The sequence below is a fragment of the Astatotilapia calliptera genome, chromosome 2 (assembly GCF_900246225.1).
Source record: "Astatotilapia calliptera chromosome 2, fAstCal1.2, whole genome shotgun sequence".
Lineage (NCBI taxonomy): Eukaryota > Metazoa > Chordata > Actinopteri > Cichliformes > Cichlidae > Astatotilapia > Astatotilapia calliptera.
The window spans coordinates 34,533,043-34,541,610 of record NC_039303.1 but is presented as its reverse complement, the minus strand read 5'-3'; the positions used below and the strand labels follow the sequence as shown (position 1 = coordinate 34,541,610).

Below are 8,568 nucleotides of genomic sequence, written 5' to 3'. Positions count from 1 at the left end.
GTCTGAATGTCATTGGGCTTGTTTAAAAAAAAAAAAGAGAGGGGGGTGGGACTGGTTAGACTGAGGGAGGGACGGGATCTTTGGCATTTGGCCCAATGTCAATAAAGGATTAAACTCCAAAAGACATCTGTTAAATGATGTGTCTTTTTTCAGCTTCTTATCAAATCTCCTTCTGTCCACTGGGGAGCAGTTTCTGACCCTGTCTCATGTATTGTAGGTTTCACCCGTGTGAGGAGATTGCTGCTGCTGCTGCTGCTTCTGTCCTTCCTCCACACCCAGGCCTCCCCCCCTCCTCCCTCTTCACCAGAGCAGGGCAGCCACGGAAGGCTTGGCTCGATTTCAGGGAGGCTCAGATCCTGCAGCCACGTCAATCACGTCTTCACCGCTGGGTAACTATCAAGCATGCTATGAAACTACTGCTGCCTTTGAATTTTTCTGGCATGAGAAGCACAGACATTTGAGATTATGTAGTCTTGTTTTTGGAATTGTTTTTTATGCTTGTTTGTTACTTCTGGAGTCGGTCATGTGTGCATTTCTCATGTAAAGAGGCATTTTCTCCATCCAAGCGTGCAATAAACACACACACTTGCTCTCAACCGCACAAACAGAGATGCCAGAGGGTACAGGAGATATCTTTAGGCGGTTGATAATTTATTTATTTGTTTTTTTTAATTTAATCCTATTGACTAGTTTGACGGGGTGCCATGGTGATGCACTGTCACAGCAACAAGGTTCTGGGTTTAAGCCTGATGGTTAACTGGGCCTTTTTGTGTGGACTTTCTATGTTCTTCTTGTGTTTTTTCAGGGTACTCTGGCTTCTTCCTGCAGTACAGAGGTGCATAGTAGGTAGGTTAACTGGTAATTCTGAATTGGCCGTAAATGTGAGCGTGAGCCTACAGGTTAGGCTGTGTCCTTGTGTTACAGTAGCTCTGGGAGGGACTGGCACTTTGTCTAGGGGTTACATTGCCTCTTGCCCAACGGCAGCTGGCACAGGCTTTAGGTGCTTGCAACCCTCTACAGCAGGGTTATTAACCATGCAGCACACTGAATAGCTTTCCAAAGTGTAACAATTGTAAAGAAGAAGGGAGAAGCCTTGGAATATTTCACTGTATTTTGCAAAAGGTAGCACTATTTTGCCAGTTGTCAAGAGTGGTTGTCTGAATTGTTGATTTCATGTAGGCCAGAGGTTTGAATCATTGTCAATTTAACAACCTTCTGTCCAGCCGGTACCTCATAGGTTTAAAACAGAAATTCTTCTATAGATACTGAAGTTGTTGCTGCAGGGCAGTGATTTAACTGAAAAATGACATAGGCACTAAACAACCTTGCTTTTCTACAGGAATATAACAAGAATGCAACTAGTTGGCAACCATTTGTGTCGTGTCCCCTGTTTCTGTCGTATTTCAATCTCGTGTGACTAAATAATTAGTAAAATTGCTCATGGCCTGCCATGCCACACCAAAGTTAGATTACTAAACCAAGAGCTTTGTGCAACCATTAATTTGATAGATGACAGCAGTATTTGTCCGTGATTATAGAAAACTGACACTTACGAATGTTTTATAGGTTATTATATGGGTGGCTGTAGCTCAGGTGGCAGAGCAGGTCAGCCACTAACCAGAAGGTCGGTGGTTCGATCCCAGGCTGCCTCCTAGCTGCATGCCAAATATCCTTGGGCAAGATACTAACCCCGTGTTTGCCTACTGGTGGTGGTCAGGCAGCCTCGCCGGACAACTGTCAGTGTGCCCCAGGGCAGCTGTGGCTACCATGTAGCTGCCATCACCAGTGTGTGAATGTGTGTGGGTGAATGACTGAATGTAGTGTAAAGCACTTTGGGGTCCTTAGGGACTGAGTAAAGCGCTATACAAATGCAGGCCATTTATTATGCAGTGGTGGCCATAGACTACTACAGTCGTCACATTGTCTTTGGACAATATATTAGTGCTCTGTTTATAGCTTGCTCTGTTAGAAAAAAAAATTTGGATACATATTTATGTCACAGTTATACTTTAGTAATTTTCGGCTAGTGTCCACTGAGTTCTGAGGTCTGCTGGTGACCTCGCTACCCTGTCTCAGTTGACACGTTGAACTAGTTCTGCATAATACGTCTCTAAACTTCCATTTTTGCCCATTATTTTAACTTTCTAAATTCAGATTTGTACATATTCTACTGAATTCTTCAGGTAAATAGTGAAAAAAAAAAAAGACAAATGAATGCACATTTCCAATGTGTGGTGTTATGCAAATGTTGGGTGCATCAAGACGAACAGCTGGCTGAGCTAATTCTCCAGGTGGGTGCCGTTAAACCATTATACACAAATTAAATGTAGTTAAAAAAAGAAGATGAATGGACATGGAGTTTGTTAATAGTTTAATGCATCTGTTCTCATCTCCTTTTTTGTTTCCATTTCCCCCTTTTTCATCACAGTTTTTAAAATTTTGTTGCCTTCTCCTCAACTCCAGAAAACCTTTAAATTACCTGAGTGAAATTATGTACCTGTAGGTTTAGCCTACTTACTACACATAAATTGGACTCACACTAGAAACATGTAATCTATGCATCCTTTTATTTTCCTTCTTGCTTTCCACGAAGCTCTACTATATGCATTTGATAACCGTGTCCACCTACACTCAGTTATTGAAGGCCCATCGTTCCAGACTTAAATAAATGGGTCTTAGGTTTCTGCCGTGCAGTCACCCTCCAGAGCCAGTTCAATCACTGTCTAACCAGGAGTTACATCCTTTCCCTGCCCTTATCTCTAACTCCAAATTACGGAGTTTCAGCCCAGTTGTCACATCAGAGAGTCACAGGAGGACGTCAGGGAACCAGGGGCCAGCTTAGACAAGGTTATAAAAGACAGAAAAAAGGCAGAAGGTGGTTTGTAAATACACAATGAGGATTATGCGGACGTAGCGCCAGCCCACTGCCCTGCCTTGGCAGGGAAATAGTTCACTCAGTCATCCAACTGGTGTGCCATGAGGGAATATTGCCTTGCTTTGGCTGCTGCACATAAGAGATGTGGTTTTAGAGTTACAGCCTGCTATCTTGCTAAAAGACATTTGAGAAAGGGTTTACTGCTATACTTTGTCAGCGATGGAAATTTTGCTCGCTTTTTCTCCCCCCCTCTCTTATCTGCGGGCTGCTGCATTATAGTCTGAGTCCATGATTGGCATTCTGCAAGTGTGGTCCGCTACTTTGATTAAAAAAAAGAAGTAAAATAAAAATATGTCAGCTATACATATAAGCTTCTGTCCCAACGTGTCAGCTGCTGAAATTACCCTGTCTCCACGTTTCTGCTCTCTTGTGTCACATTGTGCATAAAAATGAGCTAATGGGGGAGCACCCAGACTGCTCTATCCCGATGCTAATGAACAACAAAGTAGCATGAACAGTAGTCATCAACATGTTTTCCTGAGGTTTACACCTGAAATTCCAATATTTTCCCACCTACTACCACATTACCCATTGTTGTATAATTTTCTTTTTCATATCAAGATAATAAACCAAAAGCATAGGATTCTTCCTCTTTAATGGGCTAAAGAGGTCACATTAGTGCTTTAAGGGTTTTAAAATAACAGCGTAACCACAGATAAGCACCCGAAGCAGCACTACAGAGCTCAGTGTTAACATCACATACTGTTGCTGTGGCTCCCTGCTAATCTATGTTCAAGGCAGCTTAGCCTATTTGCCACCATGAATGTCCCAGAGTGTGTCACAGTCTCAAAGACCCACCACACTGGCTTCTGGGAGCATCGCGTTCCCTTTTCTTTTTTTCCACCTTTCCACTCTCCATCACTCTTTAATTCCACTCTTCTTCTCCCCTGTCACAGTTTGATCTTCTTATCTTTACTTTGATTCAAATCTTCTGCGGCCCTCTTTCATTTTCTTGTTCTCAGCCCTTTCTTAAGGTCCTGCATGTTGTGATGAGCCTGAGGCTGCTGGGCGTCTGTGGTGTCCTCCAGAGGCATGGCTCCTGAGCAGAGGAGCAGGTTTGAGGATGAGTGAATGTGGCACTCCGCTATCATCCTCTCCCTCTTCTCACTAGTCTCCCTTTTGCTGTCACATCTCCCACTCCTCCTCTTCACTCCTTTATTTCCCATTTCACTTAGCATGTACTATCTCTCCCTGACTCTCTTTGCCTGTCGCCTCTGAGAATGATGCGTATGAGGGTGGCGGAGAAACAGATATAGCTTCCCGACAGAATTGTCTTTACTTGTTCTTCTGGTGCGTGTATGTGCTTGTAAGTTGTACTGAATTGTAAATGGGTAAATGGGTGGTTGTTCATCTTAATGCTGGTATGGGAATATGTGGGAGGGAAGGGTATGCTGTTTATGTTTACTGCATCTCAGCATTCCCATTCCAGGAACAAAGAATTGCTGTGTGTAAACTGGGTGGAAGGGTGGGTGGGTGGTGAGGTGTGGGTCATTGTCTGTGAAGAAGATGCTTTACACACACGCACCTTATGGTGGCCCAGAGTGCACACCACAACAAGTTTGACAAAACAGGATAACAAGATGTAAGAAACCACAGCAAAAATGATCAGAATGAAAATGCATTTAACAAAACACATCAACACGCAGCAAAAACTGAAAATGCAAAAATCACACAGAGAGAGAACAAAACAGTAAAACTGAAAGTACAACAAAGATAACCCACTTCATTTAGAGAATAGTAGAAATGTACCATTTAAAAAATTAAAAGGGAAACTGTTAATTAAACTAATTAAATTAAACACATAGCACCATATGAATATGCCAAATCTATAGACAAGGGACCAGATTAGCTGCACCCAGACCTTTCAGGTTTCTGTTTGTACTCTGCTTATAATCTAAGTTCTATTGACCACTAATATTTGAGCAGGCTTTGGTTGGGTAGAGGTAAACAGTGTAGGTTTAAAAATTTGACAATCTCAAAATCGTCAGCTGTCAGTGATTTATCTTCTTGTTAGCTGTTTTGTGCATTAGTAAACAATAATCAGTGGCTGGAACAAGGAGTCTTGATCCAGATATTTGCTGGCTACACTGAAAGCCCCTAAAACATGGACCTTTGCCACAAGGGGCTAAGTCAGCAGATTAACATACAAACATACATTCTAATTTGTTAATATTCTCTCACCAGTCAGTTAGCTACAACTTGCTACTATTGGGTTGGGGCCTCTTTAATATTTAGAAGACCCTTCGTTGTCTGTGAAGGTTCTCAGTCATCCAGGTCATCGTAGTCTAAGGAGCTTGGAAAGAAAAGCGTCTGGACTTCTTTAGGTTTCTTGAAGACATTTCACCTCTCATCCAAGAAGCTTTTTCAGTTATAAGAGCAATTGGTGGAGAATCCCACATTTTAAGCCCTATGGGAGTGTCCCCAAGAGGGTCATGGACCCCCTACTGATCCTCTACCTCATACGAGCCAAGGTGTGGCCCAGGATGTGAGTGGGCATTAAAGCATCTGGGAAGGGATCTCAAAACTGGATTAAAGATGGCAGACAGTTGGTGTCGTTGGTGTCCCGGGCATCCTGGGCCATTTGACCTCAGTCAATCACATGATAGGGTGGGGCTAGGTTTCACAAGGGGCTCATGCGAAACCTTGGCTGATTGTGACCCACAACCGTTTTCACACCTGATTAGATAGAGGATCAATAGGGGGTCCGTCACCCTCTTGGGGAAAAACTGCAGACAGATGACTGAAAAACTCAGTGTCATGTTCCCCGTGTCTGCCCGGCTGACTCAGGTTGGCTACATACGTTTCTTGTTTACATCTACCTCTCTCACGCTTGCCGTGTCTTGCCGGGGCGGAGCTCATTGTGGGCTCCATTTCCCTTGGAGCCCTTGGTGTGCAAGGTTGCTGGTGTGCTGTGTTTTGTGAAGTCCCTCGTGTGTGAAGAGCTCCTTTTCCGGATTCCCCTGTGCCCTGGATTCCCCCTGCCCTCTCACTTGTATATATTCGCAGCTGGTGTTGTATAGCAATAAACGGAACTTTTAGCTGCCTCGTCTGCGCCTGAGTCCATCCCACATCGTGACACAGAGAATTCAACTCAGTCGCATCAACAACCATGCCATCTTTCTACCCCTTTCTGATACTCAGTTTAAAATTGGGCAGGTCATCTTGACCTTTGTGTCTACATGTCTACATATGTTGGGTTTCTGTTAGATGAGTTGCTAATTAAATATTTCGATTAATGAGCACCGTACCTAATAAAATGGCCAGTGAGTGAATGTTCTGAATGTTGTGCTTTTACTCGTATTTTTGTCTTATCCCTTTTTTTATTGCTTAGTTTAGCACTTTTAAGTTAAACTGCAATTATATCTGAAAGTGTGTGTGTGTGTGTGTGTGTGTGTGTGTGTACAGTCTGCCTGGTGTGCACTCACACAAGCTAGCAGACATGCACTTGTGTAAAATTAAATCCACGTCAGCAGGCAGCCATTCAGATAAGATTAACAGGACCTGACGTTTTCTTCGTTGGAGACATATGCTTGCTCCAATTCCCTCAGAATATTTCCCCTTGCCTTCGTCTTCAGTCCAAATTGCATTTCATCTCAGTTCGAGGACATTTCTCCCCACTTACCCTGTCTGCCCACAGCAAGACCTGTTCTCACTATTAATTTGATTTCTGATATTGTTATTACAGAGCAGCATGATTAGGAGTGCATGAGTTAGATAAAAGCCTTGTTTTATGCCATATTGAAGCCAATTAGCATTAGTGTACACTTTCACCTCAGCAGACAGATGACTGTAAATGCTGATTTTATGAATGCAGACTAGCTCGCTGCTAGGGACATTGTGTAAAGGAAAAGGCCGTTTGTTTGCCATTCCAGGTTCAATGTTTACGACCCCTCTTTTAAAAAAAAATTCTATCATGCTAGAGGAAATTAAAAATTCATCTGCCTCCTGTGTGATGGATTTCTCTAAGAATCACTGGCTGCTGTGTCAATTAACTCTTAAACTACAATATTATGACTTGAGCCTTGAGTAAAGAATTGCACACAAGTGTTAAATTAACGTCAGTTTGAGCAGGCATTATACATGTAATGCTGCACATAGTTGAAGAAAGGGATTTATATAAAAGTGAGGAATGAGGGGCCGTGTTATGGGTTAGTGAGTAACACCTACATAGATGTGAACATCATTTATACATAAGCGCAGAGGCTGTCACATGGATGTCACTGAGGGCTATAGTGAGGAAATGTGATTATCATTTATGCATAAGCACCATTATTGTGTGGGAACAGTGCACTGCAGAAAGTAATAACATCGGTATCTTAAAGCAGCCGAAGCAGGTAGAGCTGTTTCATCCGTCTTCTGCCAGGGCTGCTTTAAAGCAAACTGCCTCACTAGTTGGCTAGCATGTTTGTGTGGTCTTGAGCTAAATGTATAGCTTTAGTAGAAAGAGACAGTGTGTTGGAAAATAAAGTTCTGGCTGAAGAGATTTAATGCACTTGTAGTTAAGCATTTTCCCCCACTATATTATATGGGGAAAACGAGTTTTTGTTCACTGCATTTAAATGCTCTTATTATAGTAGTTACTTTTTAAGATTTACATTTACACACAAAAATAATTAATTAAGTCGAACCCTTTCAGAAAAAAAGCTGTATTTTCTTGTCGTTGTCACAAAGGCCTTTTCATGCCTGTGGTTATTAGCTGTTGCATCAAAGAGGCTTTCTGTATAAAGTCATCAAATGGTTTTATTCACTTTCAACTGGCGATGCCTTTTAGCAGCTGTTATAAAGATGTGATTAAACAAGGTGTGAGGTGATGTAAACAACAAGGAAGGGTTCAGATTGAAAAACAGATTTAAACATAGATTATGATGCTTCCTGTTGCCCTGTTTAAATGTTGGAATTTTTAATGCTTAGAGAAACTCTAGGTGCCTAATCTTTAATTCAGTTAGGACCACAGTCAAAGGAAGATGAAAAAGAAGAAGTTATTTTATCTGCTAAATTTTATATTCTCCATTGGCAAATGTAGAACACATATGATGATACATGGAGAGGTTGAGTATCCTCTACAGAACAGATCAGGCATCAAGTACAACAGATGGGACGCTCATTAAATCAAGTTACATTAAAGCAACTTAACTACTGTACCCTACATGTGGATGAGTTTATTGCAACGGGGGCTGCGCTTGACTCTGAACTGATGCTGTGGCCATTTCATATGGTCATTGTTGAAGACATTATGACATTGTGACAAAGTACCCTTAACATATTCTAGTTTTTCTTAAATTCATTTAAATTGTTTTAAGTATAATTTAATCTTAAATAACAAAAATCATTTGATTTGACTTTAAAAAAATCTCGGTGTTATTCTGGAGTGCAGATATGCTATATTTTAATATATCCTTTGGAACATTAGTTGACGCTAGTGAACCTCATTAATCTTCTCAAGCCCCTTAGGTTTCTCTTTTGACTTTTTGAATGGACTTAGCCCTCAGCTGGGAACTACAGAGCTAAACATGACAATCCTATAAAGCATTTAAAACAACCTTTTACTTAACAGACAGAATCCTTGGCTTAGTTTAATGCTTGCCGATGTGGTAAATTTGCTTTTGTAAGACCTATCAATGCTGTCGTCACAC

At 41.7% G+C, this 8,568-nt stretch overlaps 1 protein-coding gene across 3 annotated transcripts in view; it reads left to right on the top strand.

Annotated features, from left to right (window-relative positions):
* Positions 1-339: 339 nt before the first annotated feature.
* The window catches only part of drp2 (dystrophin related protein 2), a 111,339-nt gene continuing 103,110 nt past the window's right edge, over positions 340-8,568 (top strand). For all 3 annotated transcript variants that reach the window (XM_026145344.1, XM_026145307.1, XM_026145353.1), the window contains exon 1: positions 340-389. The gene's annotated coding sequence lies outside the window, so the exon portion shown is untranslated. The remainder of the gene's footprint in view (positions 390-8,568) is intronic.